Raw genomic sequence first — 22,987 nt, 5'->3', positions numbered from 1 at the left:
AGGTCTAATCAAAGAGGCTGGGTACCTCAAGGATCCTACCCCTATTTCAGCCCTCTTGGGACTATCACTTCACATCGCCCCACCTCCCACCTGGAGGTATGGCTGCATGTGATCCCTCTGCCCACTTGGCTCGAAATTTCCCCCTACTGGAGGTCTTTGCATGATTGGATGCCTCCACTCGGTCTCCTCTCGGCTTCTCCAGTTTTAGCTGCTCCACAACCTCCTGAAGTTGCCTCACCAATTGTGGCTCCTCCACAATTCTGGCACTGCATGTTGAGAGGTAATGTACTCTCCCTCTCAACCACCAAGTCTCCAACAATTTTCTTTCTCCTCAAGGCTTTGTGTGCATCTTGAACCTCAAGAGCATACAAGTTCTAGACTTGTGAACTAATTTGCTTCACCTGTCTCGTGGTGATGTGTCTAAGGAAAACCTTTCCCTTACTAAAGACTACATCATAGCATTTGTCCTCCAGCATTGCAATCGATACCAAGTTCTTCTTCAGTCCTGGCACATACTTCACATTTGTCAAGGTAATGCGAGCTCCATGCTCCCTCTAAAAAGAAACCGTGCCCACTCCTGAAACACTATAATTTTCATCATTACCTATCTCTATGCGCATCTAGAGGTCCTTCTCCTCCAAGGTACTGAATAAACTCTTATTGTTGTTCATGTGGAATGAGGCTCCACTGTCAAGAAACCAACCACAACCCATCATCGATGAAACCATGCATGCGATGATGGTAAAATCCAATTCGAACTGAGAGGCTAGGGCCTCACCTTCAGATCCTTCTGAGGATCCCTTCTTGGATTTCTTCAATGGACAATTTGTTGCATAATGGCCCACCTCATGACAATTAAAGCATCACACTTTAGATTTGTCGATCTTCTTCCCACCATGGGAAGAAATCGATTTGGAATGAGAATCCTTCTCTTTCCCTTTCCTTCCCTTACTGGCTAAGGCTAGATTTTCTTCATCCTCCTTGGATGAAGAACCATCTCTAGTGCTTCTCCTGATCTCCTCCTGCATCAGATTCGACCACAGTCGTTCCCAATTTGGAAATTTCTCTCTTCCATTCACTAAGTCCTGGTAGCTATGCTAACTCTTAAGAAGACCGAGGAGAGCAAGACTCACCATATCATCATCAGCTGTCGTGATTCCTACACTTCCAAGCTCATCTCTGCAGGTGGTGAGCTTGTTCAGATATGTAGAGATCGTGTCGCCCATTTCCCACTTGATTTTCCGAAGCTTGTCCTTCAACGCCAGCTTCCTCTAGTCACTATTGTTATGATATAGATCCTTCAATGTCTTCCACATTGAAAATCGTGTCTCCTTCCCATGGAGACTCGAGACAATATGGTCTTGAACTCCCTCTAGAAGAATCCTCCTCGCTCTCGCCACACATTTCTTCCATTCCGCCAATTCTTGGGCATTAGCTGCTACTAGCTTGGGGACTTCTTGATCAATGAAGTCCTTCAAATTGTTGTCCTCTAATACTGCTTCCATGCGATCCTTCCAGGCTATGTAATTCAAGTTTCCATCCAGGGCATACTTGAGTCTCAAGCCATTGAACGCCATTGGTGAACTTTGAGATGTGATAAGAAATCAATTATGTACCTACAATCAAGAACTTCAAACTTCGAACTTCTCCCTTCTTTGTATACTGTTCTCCACTTTGATCAATTTTTCTCTGATAAACTAGGCTCCAATACCATGTACAAATTTCTCTATGGATCAGCTAGCTCTAATACCATGTAGAAATTCTCACTGTAGATCACCTGATAATGCAATGTAAATAAAGCAAAATACTTGATCTACTTCTACTATCAAACTTGTAGAAGCTTAATCGATTTGAGCAAGATCAAGCAGAACACATATAACAGAGAAGAAGAATCAATCACACATGAAACACAGAAGAATACTCTAGGGAAAGCCTCAACTAAAAACCCTGCTATCTATATTATCATACAAGTGGAAACATCTCAGAATTACACAAAGCTTTAGCTTCAAAAGCTATCCATCTCTCAGTACAATCCCTCACTGCTGCTCATAGACAGAATAGACAACACGTATGCCTTCCTTCAGTCCTCCAAGCCTCCTATTTCCTTGCGCAGTTTCTCCTGGGTCCTCCTGCTGCAACCTGTGTGATTCTCACCTCACACACAAAACTGACCTCTAAAATAGCTGCACAATCCTGAAGGAGATCATTCCTTCTGCATGGATGAGTTTCCTATATAGGAAAATTCCTCCAACTGATAATACATTGTCCCTTCCTTTAATCTCAACTAGGTCTTTCTCTGAACTGACATGCATGAGTTATTTATGAGAGAATATTCAGTTATCTAGAGAACACTAGTTGCATGCATGCATGCATTAACTGACTGAACTCACAATTAGTTCCTCCAACTGTTTGGAACTAATTTAACTGGACTTAACTTAGTTAATTGTGCTAACTAATTACGACTCATCCTTATTTCCTTAATTAAGGGATAACTTCCTCAATCAAAGGGATCACTGTTGCATGTCTTCACAAAGACTTCATGTTTGATTTTCTCCAACTAATTAACTCAAGATGAATTAATTAATTATTTTTCAAACAGTTGGTGAGAATAAATTCGAATTTTCATTCTCAATTTTAATTCAGGGACTAATTAAAATTGTAATATATCCTGAAATGTTATTTATAACAATGTTATTTTAGCATTTCCTTTTTATCATTCCTTGTTGTTATTTTCAACAGAGTTGGAGTATAACCTGAAATTCTATTTTTATCATTTCTTGTTTCTATTTTCAACAGAGTCCTCGAAGGTGGGCTGTGAGCTATGATTTGTTGACAACTGTGGTGTTGCAGCAGTCTGTGGGCACGCAGAGTCCATAGTCGACCTGCATTGAAATTGCACCAAGGTCAGCATGGCCTGAGACCACCGTGGAGATTTGCAGTAGATCAGCATAAATCCTTAGCGACTGAAGGGTGTCTCTTGTGTTTCCACAGTGCAACGATCATTGTAAGCCGAGGGTGAGATCTCAATTCAATTGCGCAACAGTGAGACAAGGCAAGACCCTGTGACAGGTAGAACCGTAGAAGTGTTTCCACCAGTGCATTCAACCATTTAGCAGAAGCAATAGGAGCATCATCGGATTGTGTGTAATGTCTGGAGAAAGGCAAGTAGAGTTCGGTCATGCAGAACTATAAGATCAAGGCCAGAGGGATGGTCAACCAAGCAAGTTCCTTTTTTTGTTTAAAATGACGAATCTGTCGCCTCGGGCGTTGTATTTGTGCAAGGGTTGCATTATGTTATAGTTTTTCTAGTGGCGTTATTCAACAACTACGTTTGGACATGGTACCTAGAAAAATCTGAAGTCGGAATTGTTGTCAGCGGAGCTGAGACGGTTTCTTCATAGGAGGCATGAGCTTCCCTTCCTTTGGATCCAAGATTCGACGCCCAAGGATTAATGTTGCGACCTTGCCTCTTTAGCTAAGAAGACAGTTGTGTGGAAGCTACCAACATTTGTTGAGAGCTCATGGTTGCTTATGGTGCTCCAATCACAAAATAGAGGCAACATTTGATTCTATGGATCTATGTGTTGGCCTCACATTTGAGAGTGATGGTTTTGTTTCGGGGGCCTTTGCGTGTTTATTGTAGATACCCAATGACCAAAGATCTCGATCCATCCGACAGTTATTGGGTGTCTGTAATAGGTCGTTATTCATTATCTACGCATTGAACTGGCTATTGCATTTCGTTGTGGCCAGCGAAGCTTCCAAGAATCAGAATTACCAAAACTGCGAGGGAAATATCGTTATAGACTCAGTCTGTTGTGCTCCAATCAATCTTGTTTTCTAAAGTCATCGTCGGGCAAATATAGAGAAATTTGATATTTTTTCAACCTGAAAGTTTATTTTTTATGTCTTTGATAAAATTATTGTGCCTTATTGAGCCTAGCTAACTCAATTTAGGTAAAGTTATTTTGTTAGAATTCGCGACTCTAATAAATGACGATAGGTTAAGCATGGAGATCCAAGATTTAATTGAAAAAGAAAAAGATGCCCAAGACGTGAAACGAGTAGAAACAATGATTAAACGATGATGGACATCGAAGTGAAATTGTGAGTTTATTTGTGTTTGTGGAATAGACTCTATGATGTTGTAATGTGAATCACAGCTGTAATGTAAGCAAATCTAGGATGTTTTGTAGTGGTTTTTGTATTAATGTTTGTACCTGGTAACTCTAGAAGTTGGAGTTGTGTTGTAAGCCTTGTAAGGCATGTTTACCTCCATACAGTGCATGGTAATCTAAAAACTGCTTTGTATTTGCAGTGTCGGTTTGTGGTAAGCCATAAACCACATGTAAGAGTGAAGTGGGACAGAGATTCCTATTGGCATGGTTTAGGGTTAGCCGAGAAAACCCTTGGCCTGGTCGATTCGGGTCTTTGGTGAGCCTTAGTGGATCGAGTGCCCTAGTGGTAGGTTTGTAGCCCAGAGTGGCTGGAGTGCCCTAGTGGCAGGTTTTTGGCCCAGCGTGGCTAGAGTGCCCTAGTGGGAGGTTTGTAGCCAGAGTGGCTGGAGTGCCCTAGTGGCAAGGTTGTGGCCGAGAGTGGCTAGAGTGCCTTCGTGGCTGATATGAGCCTTCGTAGCTATGTTGAGCCGTGGTGGCTGAGAGCCCTTGGTGGCATGGTTGAGGGTGATCCGATAAAACCCAGAGCATGGTTATGGGTAATACAATAAAACCCATGATGGTATTGGAGGGGGATTTACAGGTACAAGTACATTTATGTAGTTATAATGGTTGACAGAACCATGTATGCGAAGGATATCCTACAAGACTGGCGATTGCAGCAGTTGGCACCCATGCATTCCGGTGGATGGTTGCTCCTTTATATGGACATCAACATATTCTTTTATGTTTGACCACAACTAGACTTTGCAGATTGATATCGAGACAAGTACTCATTAAGGGGGTGTGTTGGAATATTAATTCCTACTTGTCTTAGTTATAACTTTCTATTTAAAGAGTCCGTTCCTATTCTATGGGAGTGGTTTCCCTAATTTTGTGTGTGGTTGAGATATTCTCTCAACCAACAGATTGTATGTCCAAGATAGTTTTCCTATCTTGAGAAAATACTCTTGTATATATATAATTGCATATCTGATTAATGTGATACATATTCCTTTATGGAATTTTAACATAATTCGTCAAAGTTGCTAGGGGATTATTGCACCTGACCTAGGCTACACTAACTCTGAGCTGACTGGATTTTTTAGCTTGTCTCCTCTCCTAACATAGGGCACAACCACCAGGGGCATCTAATTCCTCAAAGTCGCTAGGGGATTATTGCACCTAACCTAGGCTACACTAGCTATGAGCTAACTGGATTTTTTAGCATTTCTTCTCTTCTAACATAGGGCACAACCACCGGGACCATCTAATTCGTCAAAGTCGCTAGAGGATTATTGCACCTAACCTAGGCTACACTAGCCTTGAGCTGACTGGATTTTTTAGCATGTCTCCTTCCCTAATATAGGGCACAACCACCGGAGATTATTGCACCTAACCTAAGCTACACTAGCCCTGAGCTGACTGGATTTTTTAGCATATCTCCTCCTTTAACATAAGGCACAGCCACCCTATAAAATTTGATCTTAGGTGGCCTTCCTAATAAAAACCTTCCTCAACCAATTATGCTAATAAAATTTGACAATTATATTTTGATTTTAAATAAAATTATATTGTTTTATAATTTAAATTATATTTATAATTATTAATGTTATGCGGGGTTAACGGTGATGATGATAGATATATTTATTCAGGATACCCCCACTCAGAAGCCACCGACAAATCCTTCCCATCGAATGAATAGCGGCCACACTTCTCTTACTCATTAAACTTGACATCCTATCCATGACAATTCACAATTATGAGAAATTTAATATTCAAAGGCTATAAATTTAAGGCATCCGAAACATGTATACGGCCCTCAAATATTTTATGACTTTTGAGTGAAGTGAGGGCATACTACTATTGACATGAATTGATTAAGATGGGTGGCACTGCGTGTCATTAACAATGGGCATGTTTTTTTACACGCACACATTGCAAGAGGTTCAAAACTATGATCTTTCATTATTCAGTGTTTAAGGTTTAACACAATTTGAGGTTTGAGGTCCATGCTTTGGTGGTGTTCTTTTACATACACATTTTGAGAGGTTCACAAATATCATCTTCTATCATTGTGTTTAAGGTCTAACCCAATTTGAGGTTCAAAATCATCATCTTGATTCGTTTGGTGTTTATGATTTAATGTTTACGAGAATAGGTTATAATTTGTATTTTTTTTTAATATTTTATTTAAAAACTAAAATCTTAAATGTTTGGAATATTTTAATTAAATAGATAAATAATCAAATTATATATATATATATAAAATTGGAAGTGAATTAATAAATAGATAAATTTGTTTTTTATTTTTATTAATTATTTATAATTAGAAGTGAATATATATAGTACATTTTAAAGAATTTAAGGTTTGATAAAGTGAAAATTAAATTTTGGTTTCTAAATTATTTATACTCTAAAAAAGGACCCAAAAAGTTTGAAAATGTAAGTAGTCATGATCCTCTAAAGTTTATAGTTGCTCAAAAATGAAAAAAAATAAAAAATAAAAAAATAGTAGCAAAGAATAATATAAACAGAGCAATAAAAGTAAAACTAACCATATATCTCACATTGTCAATATAAAAGCAAGACAACAACTTAAAGAACTTGTTAAGAAGGCCAAGGGATAGAGTTGGATATATTAGAAGCATCTGAGTCCTCCATGAAGCAGGGTTGTTCATTCATCAAATCCTTGATGATGATTGGATTAGTATTAGTGCCATCTAAAGTAGTAGAACCCATGAACTTGACCTCTTCCTCTTTTCCAGCGCCAATGCCAAAAAATTTGAAATTGAGACCAAAAACAACCTCGCAAAGAATAGTAAATCTAATGTCAAGCCTCCTAAGATGATCAACAAACTTGGAGACATAATAAAGATCAAACAACCTCTTCCTTTCCAAAATGAGAACAAGAAGCATTTTAGCTAACCCATAGAACCCCATGGCATAGAACACCTTTGTGTCCATAGACCTAGAAAGACTTGTATCCTCCACCAAATCCTAAATTCAGCCACAATATAACTGGTTGAGGTATGATGGTGTTTGATATAACTAATCAACTCACCAATGCAAACTTGAGTATCATGGGAGGCGGATTGTAAGTACCTTTGTATGGCTCTGAGCGCAACCCTCTCAACCCCCCAACCCTGATAACATTGAGATGCACCTTAATACGAGAGCCTATTCCCTTTCAAACTATGGAAAACACCCATTTTACTCAACTTGAGGATGCCAAGGCTGGTCATAATAGATAAGCTGCATACACAAAACAAATGATTCCCAATAGAAGTGATAGAGGTCTTAAAACTACATCAAGAGTGATAGATGGAAGGGGCAGCATTGAGACTTCGCAAAATCCAAACCAAAGAACCATAACCATTGTGTATGAAGAAAAATAAGGAGTGTATAAACCCCACAATAAATGTATCCCAGCTAGACTGCAAACATAAAATGATCGTGTCCCATAACCTATTGGCTAACTAAACCAGGAAACTAATTGACTAGATATCTCAAGACAAAAACTAAATCCAAGCCAACCAAAACTAGAGGGGTACCTAAATTCGAAATGAGACAAGGGAATGGTACATAAGAGCCCAAACTCCCTCTTCAAACCATAATGGTTGTTGTACTTGTCATTTCACTTCCAAAAGACATGACTAAGGAAGAAGTGGACTAAGAAGCTATCACTATGCCATTTCTTCACCATCACCTCACAAAACCCTCATAACTCTCACACTAGTTCTCATGATCACAAAGGACAACTGTGGGTGTCACGAGTCACCTAAAATTAAATGTAACCATAAAAAAATTGTGTTTGTAATATCCCTAATACTTAACCCAATTGATATTGTAGTTGTACTTAATTATGTTATTGATCCCTATACGGGCATGGAAATGTAAATGGGCAAAAGATCCATAATAATTATAAGTATAATTTAAATACCAATTGATGAAGCATTGAAGCCTTGATATGATACAAACCCTTTTTATTTGGTGGAGTCCTTGGATATTTCAAGTTCATATGACCTCGCCATAGTCGTGGTCACCTAGCTGACACAAGGGCCATGACCCAGTGGTACTAGAGTAGAGTCTTTATGAGAATATTGGGCTATCAAAGATTTTGGAAATGCACATTCTATGGGAGTTAGTGATATGGAACGACTCCAATATCACAATTGATCATTGGATGGGGACTCATGTGGGAGTGATGCATGTCCCAAGGGATCCCACATGGCCCAAGGGTTTCCAAATGGTTGTACGAATGATGATGTGTCCCTTTAAGGGGTGAGTTCTTCAAATATGCATAAATTTGTGCCAAAAGCTCAAAATGAGATGAAATTTATATCTTTGGAAAGTTCTCGATGAGTAAAATATGATGGTGGTATCAAAATTGTGATTTGTGTTGACAAAAAAAAGAGGATTTTTGGATAACCTCACCTTCATAATGTACCTTAAAGGTTGACTCTATATTATGCCCCACTACCCTAATAATGTATTAGAGGATTACATGTTTTACAATGTCTAAAACAACCTCTTGAAACCTCCCTCACACCCCATACAAAGGTTAATTTGAATAAATTGTATTATTAAAAATATATAATTTTTTATTAATAATAATTATAACAAAATAATTAATATTGTTAAATTGATAAAAATATTTGATTAATAATAATACTAGAATTATTACTAGTAATCAAAATATAATTTTTATTTTGGATATAATGTTAAAATAACATAATATTTATGATGCAAAATTTAATTTAATTTAATTTAATTTAATGCCACACATATTTGACATAAAACAATGTAATTGTTAATTTAATTGTTACACCTAAATTGTGTAAATTTGATGAGAACACAACAAAGATATGAGACTAAATTGTCTCAAAGTTATGAAACACAATACCAATGTGACACTAAAAATATGTAAAAGCTTCATATTTTGATGATATTATAAAGCTCTACAATGCATATGACAGCCAAGTGAATAAAATTCATGGAAAAAGCATGTATTCAATGCAAAATTGACGTTGAAGAAAACTCTAAAAGTTGATATGCGGGGGAAATTGATTTGTACTACGTGGCAAAATGGATCTTCATGATGCCCATTCCGTCATTGACATGTCACTAAAAAAGACATCAAAAAATGAGATGTGTAAAGAACAATGCCCCCAATGCATCATGTTTAACATCATCCAAACCTTAAAAAATTCTCGAAACCTAAATTGCAAAAACACGGTAGAGCAACATCTTCAAGTAGCGATCATATTAACACATTTTCTAACCATTACTTTTTTATATAAGGTATAAGATTTCAATGACCTTTTACATCCTTTAATAACCCAAAAAGAAACACTTCTCTATTTTAAGTTGTAGGGATATTTTTATCATGAGAAATGTGTCTATAGAAATCATAAATGAAGGTTAATCAATGCTATAACTTAGAAAAGTAAGTAGAAGAATGAGGAGAACATAAATCATTATGCATAAGTTGTAAGGGAGTCCATGACTGTCAAGAAACCTATTTTAAATATCTTTGATCATGATTTCTAAAAGGATGCATAAGAAAAGCATTATCATTATATGAAATGAAAGGAAGATTAGTGAGGAATATTATGCTTACATGGTTGTAATAGCAAGTGATAATTTAAATGGCCAAAGGCTACTCATATTGTCATTATGAGAAATAAAAAGTAAAGGAAGATATAATGATCCAAGATGGTTAAACTTGTACAACTTGGCAATATCATAAATGTTTCCTATTACTACAACATGTTTAGTATCTTTTGATTATTTAATTACAACTTAGTGAGAAAATAAATTTGGAGTTTACGCCAAATCAAGTGACGCCTTATCAGCCTCAGATAACATGGCAATACATTGGCATCCACCCTCAATCTACCCTACCTGGCTTGGACAAATGGCGGGTAAAGGTAATAGGAAAATCATGCATCCCAAAAAAAATTGGTTCATGGCAACTGGTGTAGAGCTTCACTCAACCACGGTGGCAGTTTTTATTCTATCTACAAGATTATTCAATGTGTAGTGTAAACTTGTGCTTGTCCCTATGAAGCAAAAATGAGTAAATTTTCTAGATAGTTTGAAATCTCATGCTCCTTTGGAATTGGATTTTCTGGTCACTTGGAATAGGGTAAGATATTTTCTCTATTTAATTCACTTTTTCAATTTTTATCATTGTTTGGTTTTTCTTTGGTGTGAAATTTGAGTGTATTCCCTTGTCCTTTGGGCTCCATCCTTTCTCAATTCCTTGCTAGTCTGGGATATCCATCAAGTTTTGTTATGTCCCCCTCCTCTGGCTTATCATAGCCATCACAAGAAGATAACCATCACAAGAAGATTTTTCCTTTGTTGTTTATCTTGCTTCATTTCAAATTTTTGTTTGAAAATTCCACCCCTCCATTACTTTATCCATCCTCTTTGTCATTCAAGTAACCTCATTAGTTCACCCTTCTCTTCCCCTATAGTAGTATAACACCCCTCTAACACTATCATTGCCTCTCAAATTAGTCACCTCTTGCCAACCTATTCTCCTAATTTTTGTTTATTTACCTCCCTCTTTTACTTACATCACCTCCTCATCCCAACAATTTAATCATTGATACATCATCAAGAATGCAAGACAACAAAGTAGATCCAGGACTAGTCGCAGATGCCTCATTTGCAGTAGGGATAAGATTAATGTGGAGAAATTTGTTGCCATATATTGGGAGAAAACACCTCAAGCTCCTAAAAATAAAATTAACTTGGCAGAGGAAGAAGAGTTGAATGATGTTTTTTATGTAATAACCCTTATAAAAGAAATTCTAGAATATAATTTCTTTTAATTCAAATTTGTGGCATGAAATTTTTATCTCTAAACTCCATAGAATCATACAAATTTCACAAATAGAAAATATCGGCAATAAAATATGCAAACCCATAAAACGTTTCAATTTCCAACACCAATTTATTGAAGGAGTACTCAGAGGAATTTTACATCATTGTTTTTGCAATGGAACCTAACAATTGAACTTTAGAAGGATGCTTTCCAAACATTGGATTAACACAACCCACCCACTATGGAATCGGACAAGAAAGGTGGCCCAGAAATGCAATTATTCATTATAGCTCAGAAGAAAGACTCAACCTCTGATCCAACCTCCTTAATCCAACAATTCGCTCACCAATTGTATTAGAAAGTCAACTCCAAATCGATATGGTAATGCAGCCCTTGAGAAAGATAAATTTTCCTTGGAGAAATTATGGAATTTTGCCTCTCAAATAGGAAATTCATCCCTAGCATTGAATAAACTTGAATTCTATTATTCTACTCTCAAAGGTTAGCAATTCATATTGGATAATTTTGGTCCCTTCGACTCTAATTTTATTGTTCATTTAGCACTACTCGATTTTCTCTAGAATGTGGCAATTTGACCGAACTATGGTATGGAATTAGACCTAGTGAAAACCCACAAACCTAGCCTTGTAAACACACAAATTTGACCTAGAAAAATGTGGAACTTGGCCTAAGTGATAACCCCAAGATTTCATCCCGGAAATATCCCGGAACGTGCACTTGATGGGAACCCCACGATTTTAACCTTGCAAGGTCACAAATCCAACCTACAAAATAAGGCAATTGAACCCATAATAATGTGGAATGCGATCTTAGTGGAAACCCCACAATTTCAACCTTGCAAGGACACAAATTCTGTTAGGCCCCTATACTACTAGTGTAACCCCTTATTGTTATTAGTACAACCCCCTTATTATATTTTTGTACCCATGTAGTCCCCATATTGTTACTATTGTGCCCCATAGAAGCCCACTACTGTTATTATTGTGCCCTTACATTATTATTGTTATGTCGGCTCTGATTATATTATGACTCCTTAGACTCCTATATATAGAAAGGAGGTCTTGTCATTTGTATCATCCAAGAATTGTTCATTTGTGTAATGTAAAGGAGGTTTCTCTCTTGAAGAGGCTTAATTATAAGGTGTTCATCTATCTTTTCTATCTTTTAGTGAGCCGGTTTCATAACATTTGGTATCAGAGCTTTGAATTCTAGGGTTTCGCTCCTCCAAGCAGGTCATCGTGGCATTTGCGCTATAACTTTTTTCTGTGATGTTTCAGACGCTAAAAAACAAACCCATTTGGGCTGAAATTGTTTTGAACCGCATGTCCAAATTTCAAAGCTTTTCGCGCTATATTTGCTGAGATATGATCTGAGGAAGTTGGCATTTTTGCAGACTCCCGAATTACATCTTAAACAGGTGACTTGGGCAAAATAGTCATAACTTTTGTTTTGAGCATCAGATTAAAATTTCATAAGAAGTTGCAAAATGAGGACGAACTGTAGTTTCTTATATACATTTTCAGATCCAAAGGTCGAAATAGTGACACATGGCACGTCGTACAAGTTCGCTCTATTGAACTAGTCTATAATCAAGTCAACATGGGAGATTTGGCATAACTCTTCCTTGGAGAATCCAATTTGGATCAAACTGGTGGCATTAGAAATAGGACACAGAGGGCTACTACAGATCGTAATTTAATAACTAGAAGAATCGAAATTACAGAGTTATAGTCGTTTCAAGATCAAGCTCCTAAATTCAAGAAAAGGCGATATGAGGAAGTTTGATGGCAAGGATCCGATAAATTGGATACTTTAGATGGAGCAATATTTTGATCTACATGGTGTCCCACTATTACAAAAGGTATGTATTGCATCTTCATACTTAGAAACGGATCAATTTTTATGGTATAAAGGGCTTTGTTCTCGTAAACAACTTGTTAAGTGGTCAATTTTCACGGAGGAAATGATAGCACATTATGAGGATACAAAGAGCAACACCTTCTTTAGAGCAACACCACAACAATTGGAAAGAGTAAAAGAGCTTTGTTACATCGTGGAAAGTAAAATTATGCAACAAGGAAGTCTACCCCTCACAACTATAATAATGGAAGTGTTGTTTCTCCTAGCCTTCCACAACCTACAAGGGTTACACCACAACAATTGGAAGAGAAAAGAGAAAATGTTACAATTGTGATAGAAAATGCACTAAAGGTCATAAGTGTGGTGAGAAGAAATTATTTTACATAGATTATGAAGAGGAGGAAGAAAAGTATCAAGAAATTCAAAAGAAGAGTATATACACCAGGAACCAACCCTAGAGAAAGAAGAAATGAATCGGATCATATCTTGTAAAGCATTGGCAAGAATTACCACTCCTCAAACTCTCAAGATAGGAGGACATATCAAGAAGAAAAAGGTTCAATAAGTGAAAGATCACATCGAGAAAGAAGAAATGAATCCAACCATATCTTGTAATGCATTGGCCGAAATTACCACTCCTCAAATTATCAAGATAGAAGGACATATCAAGAAGAAAAATGTTCAAGAAGTGAAAGATCACATCAAGCATTAAGAAAAGAATCTGACCATATCTTGTAAAGCATTGGAAGAAATTACCACTCCTCAAACTCTCAAGATAGAAGGACATATCAAGAAGAAAAAGGTTCAAGCAGTGAAAGATCACAGCGAGCATCAACAACAAGTTCTCCAACTTTTAAAGGATAATGCCACTTTGGTGCAAAATCGAATGAAAAAACAGGTAGATCAACATTGTAGTGAAAAATGTTTTGATGTAGGTGATTGGGTATTTTTACTGCTACATCTCAAGCAAGCTATTTATGAGAAGGAAATGTTGGAAATACCACATGCACTTAAGAAATGACGACCTTACCGAATGGGAAGACACTTCAAGGTAAAAATGGATCATGATAGTCTTAAATACTTCTTAGAACAAATATTATCTATAAAAGAACAGAAAAATGGGTCACAAATATATTGGGTTATGAGTTTGACATAATCTATAGAAAAGGGAAGCAAAATTTTGTTGCAGAAGCACTCTCAAGAAAGGATGAGGATGTGGAAGCATTGTTTTGTGCTATTTCTATTATCCAACCAGATTGGATAAATGAAGCAAGGGATGAATGGAAGAAGGATGAAGAAGTGTGGCCACTCATTCAAAAGTTGCAGAAGATCCCAGTTCAAACAATATTGGCAAAACTTGAAGAGGAAGGAAAAATCATATTTGAACCTGGAGCAGTCACAGAAACAAGAACCCGACAGCTACGAAGTCAATCAATTTCAGAGTATCTCATCAAGTGGAAGAACTTACCCATTGAAGATTCCACATGGGAGGACAAGAATATTCTACAGAAGCATCAAGAACTACTCAAGCGTTGATGACAACACTTTTTGAAGGAGAGGGGCATGTTAGGCCCCTATACTACTAGTGTAACCCCTTATTGTTATTAGTACAACCCCCTTATTATATTGTTGTACCCATGTAGTCCCCATATTGTTACTATTGTGCCCCATAGAAGCCCATGTTAGGACCTCATATTGTCTCTTTTTGACCATACATTTTGTTATAATGTCATCCTTTTTCAACGTATATTTAAAGTCCTTGTCATTATTTTAACCCAAGTATCCCTAAGGTACACAATATTTCTTCTCATCACTATACGTTTAATTATTTTACATATAATTACGCTATCTTCATTATTGACCATTGGATTGATAATTGCTGAACGGTTAAAGAACAATGTGCAGTTCACATTGCTAAAACTGCCTGGAGATTGCAGGAATACTTCCACAGTTACTGAAATAGCAAGAACAACGCGCAAATCTCGTGGCTGAATAGTTGTGATCTGCAGTTTAGATTTGACAGCAGCAAAAGAAGATCATCGAAGGAGTTGCTACACTGGATGCAACGATCATGATCTAAAGACAGTATTTTTGTAACAACATTTTGTTAAAGGGAAAACTGACTTCCCTATTTTTGTACAAAGGGTTAAAATAGGACTTACAATGTAATCTATTGTAATAGATGTCTCCTCTTTAAAAAAGGAGACATCTACACTAGAGGGGGATGAATAGACTGTAGAAGGAGGCTTAGTTGAAGGAACAGAACTGGAATCCGTTTTCTCTGTAACATGACCTATTGACAAATGAATAAAATTTTGTTCTGAACATTTCTTTCTAGTTCTTGTTTCCTGGGGAATCTTGTGAGAAGGACAGGGCCCACCTTCATCACAAGATTCACCCATTATATTTCTTTAGTGTGTTAAGTGTGTCTTTTATTCATGCTTTGTTAACAATACTGTTCACTGAACATCATTTTGCTGAAACTCTATTTTCCTTCCAATTGATTGCTGCAGTGTTTATTTTATCAACAGTTAATTCATGTGTGTTGGAATTAAGTTTACAGAGCAAGGTGGCAGCTTGATAATCAGGAACAGGTGCCGAAGATTCCCGCTCCGGGAATAGGGTCTTGTTCTCTGTTATAGCATAGCCAACACTCTCCTGTGCAGATTGATTCTTTAGATTACTTCTTTTAAGCATTCTTTGGTAGCTGTCTGCAATAGGTTGTTTTTGGATGTAACTCAGAGTGGAGCTTCAGTTTGCTTAAGGCAAAGTGTGACCAGTCTTTACTACAACTTTTGTTGCTTTTAGGATTGAGTACATATAGTACGCAATTGCCTTTGAAATAACAAGACTTCCCTGGGTTGACAATTTATGTAGCACTTTGTTTTTTAAATCAATAAGCAATTAAAGTGATCAACATTTTGGTGTCGTTGCTAGGGAGGGCAATCATAGATTTTAAAAGCACTGATGATCTTCTTTTAGATATGCAGGATGCATGAGAGGGCGCAAGAAAACTAATCCTACAGGTGGCAAGGGCAAAGGAAGAGGAGGAAGAAAAACTTTCATTGATGAGATTATTTCAAAAGCTGAGACTTCTTAGAGGCTAAGCTCTTGAAGGCCACATAATCAACATTCTTTCCAAACGGATTACGAAATAGAGGAAGTAGTGGGACCTAAAAGGGTTGAAGAAATAGTAGAACATACCGAGGAACCAGTAGAGGAAATTGAAGAACCAATAGAAGATATTGAAGTTGAGGAACCAGTTCAGGACATTGAGAGTCCAACAGAAAACACTGAAGACCGGGCAAGTGCAATAGGAAAACAACCAATGGATGGAAACAATGAAGGAATCTTTGGTGGAGGACGTAGAGGAGGCGAAGGAAGAGGCGAAAATTCTCTCTCCACCTTGGAATTCCCTATTGAGGAACTTCCCAGAGGAACAACTCCTATGAAGAATATCCCACTCTCAGCCCTACCTAACTTCCATGGTTTATCTGCTGAAGACCCTGATGAGTTTCTTTTCGAGTTCGATATATTGTGTAGAAGTTATGATTATGTTAATAATGCTAAAAATTTGAAGTTGTTTCTAGCAACATTAAAAGGAAATGCACTAAGATGGTTTATGAGCTTGGGAGGTCATGTGATCATAACATGGGATCAGATGAAGGAGAAGTTTCTGGCCAAATACCAAGACTATTGTCGGACGAGAGAAAAAAGGGAGGAATTATTCAAGATGGTTCAGAAGGAGGATGAAAATCTAGAGGACTTTGTGGAAAGACTCCAGTATAATCTGCAGAGATCCGAGCACCCTGATGTAAGTAAAGATATTCTCAAAACAATATTATTGAAAGGGGTAAGGGATGATTGTTTAGATATGTTAAATATGCTTGGTAAAGGGGATATATCTAAAGAATCGTATGATGAAATTGTTAACCTCTGCAAGAGATGTTCAAGAGGAGCTGCAAATAAATCAAAAAGCAAGGATAATACTTATTCAAGGGTCCATAAATCAACCAGGGGAGGAGTAACAAGAGCTGAAATAGGTAATCTACTTGAGGAATTCAAAACTAAAATGTTAAGTTCTTTTGCTTCACAGATTGATACCTTGCAGGTTAAGAAGAAACAAGCAGAGGCAGAAGCCGCTTTGGCCATCTTCTGTCCTAAATGCAGAGAAAAACATCCGTTAAGGGAATGTCCATTGGAAAAGGTACCAATTTGCACCATTTGTGAGAAGGACCATGAAACTCAACAATGCCCCTCTTTACCAGGGATAAAGGAAAATCGCAATTAGCGAGAATTGGTGGGTCTTATGGTTTGTGAACATGGTCGTGGGCGATGTGCAATTGCGATAAGCAGCAGACCAAATAGAACTATCAACTACAATATAACCTATATCACATCCGGGTGATATCACAATCGGTAGAGCCAGGGTAATTCATATAACAAAACTTGCATTGTGCAATATGCGATTACGATATCACAATCGCAACCTGATCTTGTCGGGGCTGATTTTGTAACCTCTCCCTGTTACGATGTGCAATTGTGACTATCGCATCGTACCTTGGCTTTGATCTGGGGTCGATTCTTTAATCGTTGACTCGCTTGCGATATGTTAATTAAGAAACAATGCATAGGTGGAGTGGTTATTCCTTTGGTTTGTTGTGTGGGAGGTCGTGGGGTCGAGCCCGGCCTCTGACCTATCTTGCCAATAACATTTTGATCGACCATTAGGAGGACACATGGTGGCCTCCGACTTAGCCACATGTCACCTCCTTATTGGTCCAAACCCAAAACACGCGGACCAATGAAATTCTAACACTTGTCACCTTCCAATTAGCCACTTGCAAGGAATATTTTGAGGATATTCCACAAGATATTCCAAAGAATATTATTTTTCTGACTGGGTTGTACGGATGCCTAGTCAACATCCTTGTCAGCTCCTATACCAAATTTACTTGTTTTGGAAAACGAACAGATCGCGTTTCTGGGAGCATATGGTGTTCGTTACGTGTGAAATGAGTTGCATCAAATTCAGGATGACGAGCACTATGCAGTCTTTCAAGTTCCACACCATTTTGACAACTTTTATTTTTGAGCATAATGTTGAGCACCTGATCATAGACAGAGATTTGACTCTATCAAGATTTACATCTGCACCAAGGGTTAACTCCTTCATAGTTGTCAAATCCCTAATGTGTTTAATGAAACACTTATTTTTTTTTATTTGCCAACTTCAAAGGATAAATAAATCCCATTTGATCCTGCTCCTGCATCCTGCCCTACAGCCTGTCCATACTGATGATATCTTCTACCATCTGTGAAATCCATAATATCTACTGACATCTCTCGAATGCAAGGAAATTTCAACAACCACTGCCTCACATTACACCATTCTCTCCTCTCACTGCCTTAACCCCCTTTTTTCATAGTTTCATCGCTTGTGTTGTGCATAGATTTCTCTCTTCTAGCTGTTATATTCCTATTGACAACTCTCAATACCTTCTTCTATGTCCTTCCGTTCATCCCTTGAAAACCCTAAGGCATAGAGCTCAGAAATGATAGAAAAACCATGAGAAAACCCTAGAACTTAGCTCTCAGACACCCTCAGCCAAATGGTTGAAGGCAAACACAATATCTCACTCTATTCGGTGAAGACGAAGCGCGACACATTCATCTCATAGTGCTTCATCTCGCCTGCAACCCTAGAACCCTAGTTGCATAGTGATGTTTTCTGATTATTCCCTGTTGTGATGTTTCCTGATTCACTGATATTGTAATTCTTAATATCAAATAATGTACACCAATTGTTTCTAATACCGATTTGTTACTTGAGTTAAAAGTACATGTAGAAGTAATAATATTGAAATAAATCATATCAATCTATTTGCATATCATAATTTGATTATTATATACCTAGTGGAGGCATGGTATTACAAATTTAGTTTTGTTTTGCTTTGACTGTGTATTAGTTTGTCTTTGACCAATTTTTTTTTTGCTTATATATAGTTTAACATTGGGAATTTAATTTTTGTTATTTTTTATTATTATTTAAATTATTTATTTGTAAGGTGATTGGTTGAGGTCTTATTATAGGTTGTTTAGTAACTTCCATTTCTATCAATCACTATTTTTATTTTTAGCTTTATTTCTTTTTTATTTTTATTTTCGTTTTCCTTTTTGTATTATCTTTATTTTCATGAATTATGTTTTTTTCTCCATATTTTCAATTTAAGATGACTTATATATATATATATATATATATATATATATATATATATATATATATATATATATATATATATATATATATATATATATATATATATATATATTAAAGTGTATATATGTTAATATAAACAATATTAGTATATCACATTTCTTAATTTTTTGTGATGGCATTCAACAATAGGATATCTTATTAGTTGTTATATTTTTGTGATGAAATCTTTATATTTATTAATTTTTAGTTTAATTAAGGTATATTTAAACTAAGCTAAAGTACCAGCTATTATATAGCCCTTGTAATAAATTGAATTTCATATATTGAGTGGAGAATTATTACTTGGAATGAGTATTGAAGGAGTGTTTCAGGGAAAACTAGTGTTGATTCGAACTGCTAGTCCCACTAAGATGGGTAGCTGTCTTAGAAACAAACAATGAAAGCCTTTCGAGAGTTCCTTTAAGTGTGATAGATTAGAGGGAAGAAAAGAGGACCAACCTAGATCTCTCGCTTGGATCCTTGCTTGATTTTTCTCTCCCTTGATAAAATTTGCCACTCCTCTCCTACTTATCCCGCTTCAAAGAGTACCTGTAGAGTCAAAGTAATAGAAAACCATCAAAGAATCTCCATCTAAAACATCATAAACAATGCGGAATCAGAAACACATGGACCATACAATTGCATTCATAAACAATAAGATTCATAAACACACGATTATATGGAGGAAAACTCAAAGAACTTTATTAATAGTGAAAGAGAGGATTACAACCCAGCTATCTGATCCAATATCATCCTCCCAGTGTAGAAGCCCTCTTGACCTCATGAAAAAGCAAATCACCCAACAATGCAATGTCTCTTCTCACAGATAAACCAACAACACTTCCTTACAAAATACAAAATTCCAGCCTCCAGATCTCTCAGATGAGGGATCCATTTACATATGTCTTGTAAGGGTGTGAGTCAGCTCTAGGTTTTTGATTAGTGTCATTCCATTGATAGTTCTTGGTTCCACTTGGAGATTTCATTGATCTCTTACTCATCCGTAGGCGAATTCAAAGAGGCAAGTGTCACAGGAGAAGTTTCTAGAAGATTCCATGATCATCCACTTAGCAAACTGTCTCTACCATTTGTCTATTCTCGATCATCACACCCCACAGAGGGCCATTTCAGTATGCATCGCACCTAGCTAGTGTGGCAGCCAATATGCATCGCACCTTGACCGTGGAGCAGTCAGTATGGTCCAGTTTTGGCCAGTTCTGAGTAGCTTTTCAGGTGGAACTTCTGGGAAATTATGTAATCAGTTGACCATGATCCTTTAGGGTATGAAAAAACACTTTTAGGGACTAAAGAGCCCTTAGTTTATGAACATATGAGTTTGGGATTGTAGTGCCCAAATATGTCTATAACAGTTGTCCCCTAAAGCATGAGGTCGTAAATCTTTTGATGTCAGGTGAAATGCTTTATCATGAGGATCCGAGGTATTCGAACTGGAAGGTGACCTGTATAAGATACAATATAATACATCGTCATCATATTATTTTCATGATCTAGCTGAGGCGGGCATTCCCATGCTCAACTCTATAAATTCATTTTCATGTACATAGGACAGATAATCGTCTGTTGTTGCAGAATGGTGATTATTCGCATGAAGAGTCATCCTTTTTTGCTTAGATGACTATTTGTGTAGATTTTGTGCACATTTGATGTCTTTATGTTCATGAATATATCGCAGCCCGGATGTATGAAACTAAATCTGAGGTCTTCAAAACTCATTCAATCTTCGCCCGATGTACAAGTCGATCCATGTGAAAAGATGTTTTGAAGTCAAACATGGAAAGACATCGCCTGATTACCAGCCAATAATGTAAGTTGTTAACAGACGCGAGAGGAATCACCGATAATGATGATGACCCTCAAGGTACTACAATACAATTCATGTGGTGTGAATATATGAGTTGATGTCGAACACCACGCAAAATCTTTCTGTCGAAGGTCATTGATGTAAACTTGTCACCGGAAGTGAGAAACTTGCCATTGAGGCATGCAAGCTTCAAAGTACTGAAAGGGTTGTTTTTAAGTCAACTTCTTGGATAATGCGCTGATGTCGACCAGAAGTGACTTGTTGTAGGAGGGCCTTGATGTATCCCACCTCTACGATGCGAAACGAAGCAAATGATTTTTTTGGAGGTGAAAACGATCTGATGATATAAGGTTCAGGAATGACAGTCATGAAAAATGAAGGGTGGAGGTATTGCAGTGGATGAGGCGTTTGCTGGATGGTGAATTCTCTGAATGACTTCTCTTGAACATATTGGCGACACTAATATGGACTGGTAGTGTTAACCCCATGGATGGTACGGAGGACCAATGGTGATAGTGAATGGAAAAACCCAACCCTACTCAATCATGGTGATGGAGTGAAAGTGTCATGTTCAAGAGCGACTCGCTACCAATAAACTTCTTCAAGTTTTCTTCCCTTTTTCCCCAGTCATTGCTGACCAGTACCTCTTTATTTTTGTCAAGCTTGAGGAGTATAACATATGCTTGGTCTATAGTTTTCCCTTCGGGCAAAGCCATTGCTCTGTTTTTAGCAAGCCTAGCATCAGTGGTACTTGTTCTTGTCAAGGTGGACAAGTTTGTCACTATTGTTTTAACGAGTTTAATGACAAAGATAACTCGGTCCTTTTCATGTTTAGAGAGTTTGAAAAGGGACGAAAAGGAAACTCCAACAGGTATTTTTCATGGCATAATCCCTTAAGTCCGAAAAAGTATAAATTACGAAAGGGATGACTTTTCGATCGCTTTAACGAGCCGAAAAAGACAAGTGCTCTATCTTTTTGTTTAATAATCCCTGAGGTCCAAAAAGATTAAAATATATGAGAGGGATGGCATTCCCTTTACTTTAACGAGCTGGAAAGGCCAATGGCTCGACAATCTTTTTATATTTAACGAGTCTAAAAAGAGTTTAAAAGGGACTCATTTTTTGAGGAACGAGTGGTATTTTCGAGTAGCAACCGGTTCCAGGTAAGTTTGGAACTTCTAAAAACATGGCAGTGTGAAGAGGGTGGCAATTAGAATCACTCGTCACAACTGTTCCTCAAAAGGGTAAACAATCAAGTGGAAGTGTATGGTTGGCCAAATGAATGGAGGTGACAGTAGGAACACAACCAAGGTTAAAAAAGGCTGATAGAAAGGCGATCACAAAGGTTATTTACTAAAGGTGGTTTCATTTTTTAATGAGCTTGAATTAGGAGAAACTATGCTCAGTGCAGGTTTATTTTTTAACGAGCTTGAACCTTGCGGGAACATTGCTCTTACAAGTCTTTTGAAAATGTCTCTTGGTAGATTTATTTTTTAATGAGCTTGAACACTACTATAAATTGTGCTCATTGCCTTTTTATGCAGGCTAGAAACGGCCAAGTTACGAGGTTAAAGGGTTGAGAACCTACAAACTAAAGAAAATCAAAGGTCATTTTTCACTTGCATACAAAGGTTTGCATGCCCCCAGGTGTTTCAGTAAAATGAGAGTTTCCAGGTTACCAAATGGAAGTCCCTGCAGTTAGGCAAGATTGTTTCTGTCGATAGACCAAAACTCTTCCTTGGCTTTGTCCATCAAAATAGACAAAGGTGAATGGTGTGAGCTTCCAATCACATAATGAACAAGGAAATAAGTGTTTCAGACTGATCACATAACCTATACGAGAATGTTTCTTCAATCCAAGCATTATGGCCTTTCAAGAAAATCTCTCTTTTCCTCTGGGTTCGCCTGCCAAAGCAGACTAGGGTGCATGCCCCTAAACTTCAGAACATTCACCGAACTACCCACGGTAATTAGGTGGATGGAATGAAGGTTGAAGAGACATTGTTAACGCAAAGAGACGATTTAGGGATGAT

Source organism: Pinus tabuliformis, chromosome 5_2 (genome assembly GCF_031772625.1).
Source record: "Pinus tabuliformis cultivar Carrire ecotype Pingquan chromosome 5_2, CPIR1, whole genome shotgun sequence".
Lineage (NCBI taxonomy): Eukaryota > Viridiplantae > Streptophyta > Pinopsida > Pinales > Pinaceae > Pinus > Pinus tabuliformis.
Note: the sequence above shows the minus strand (reverse complement) of the source record.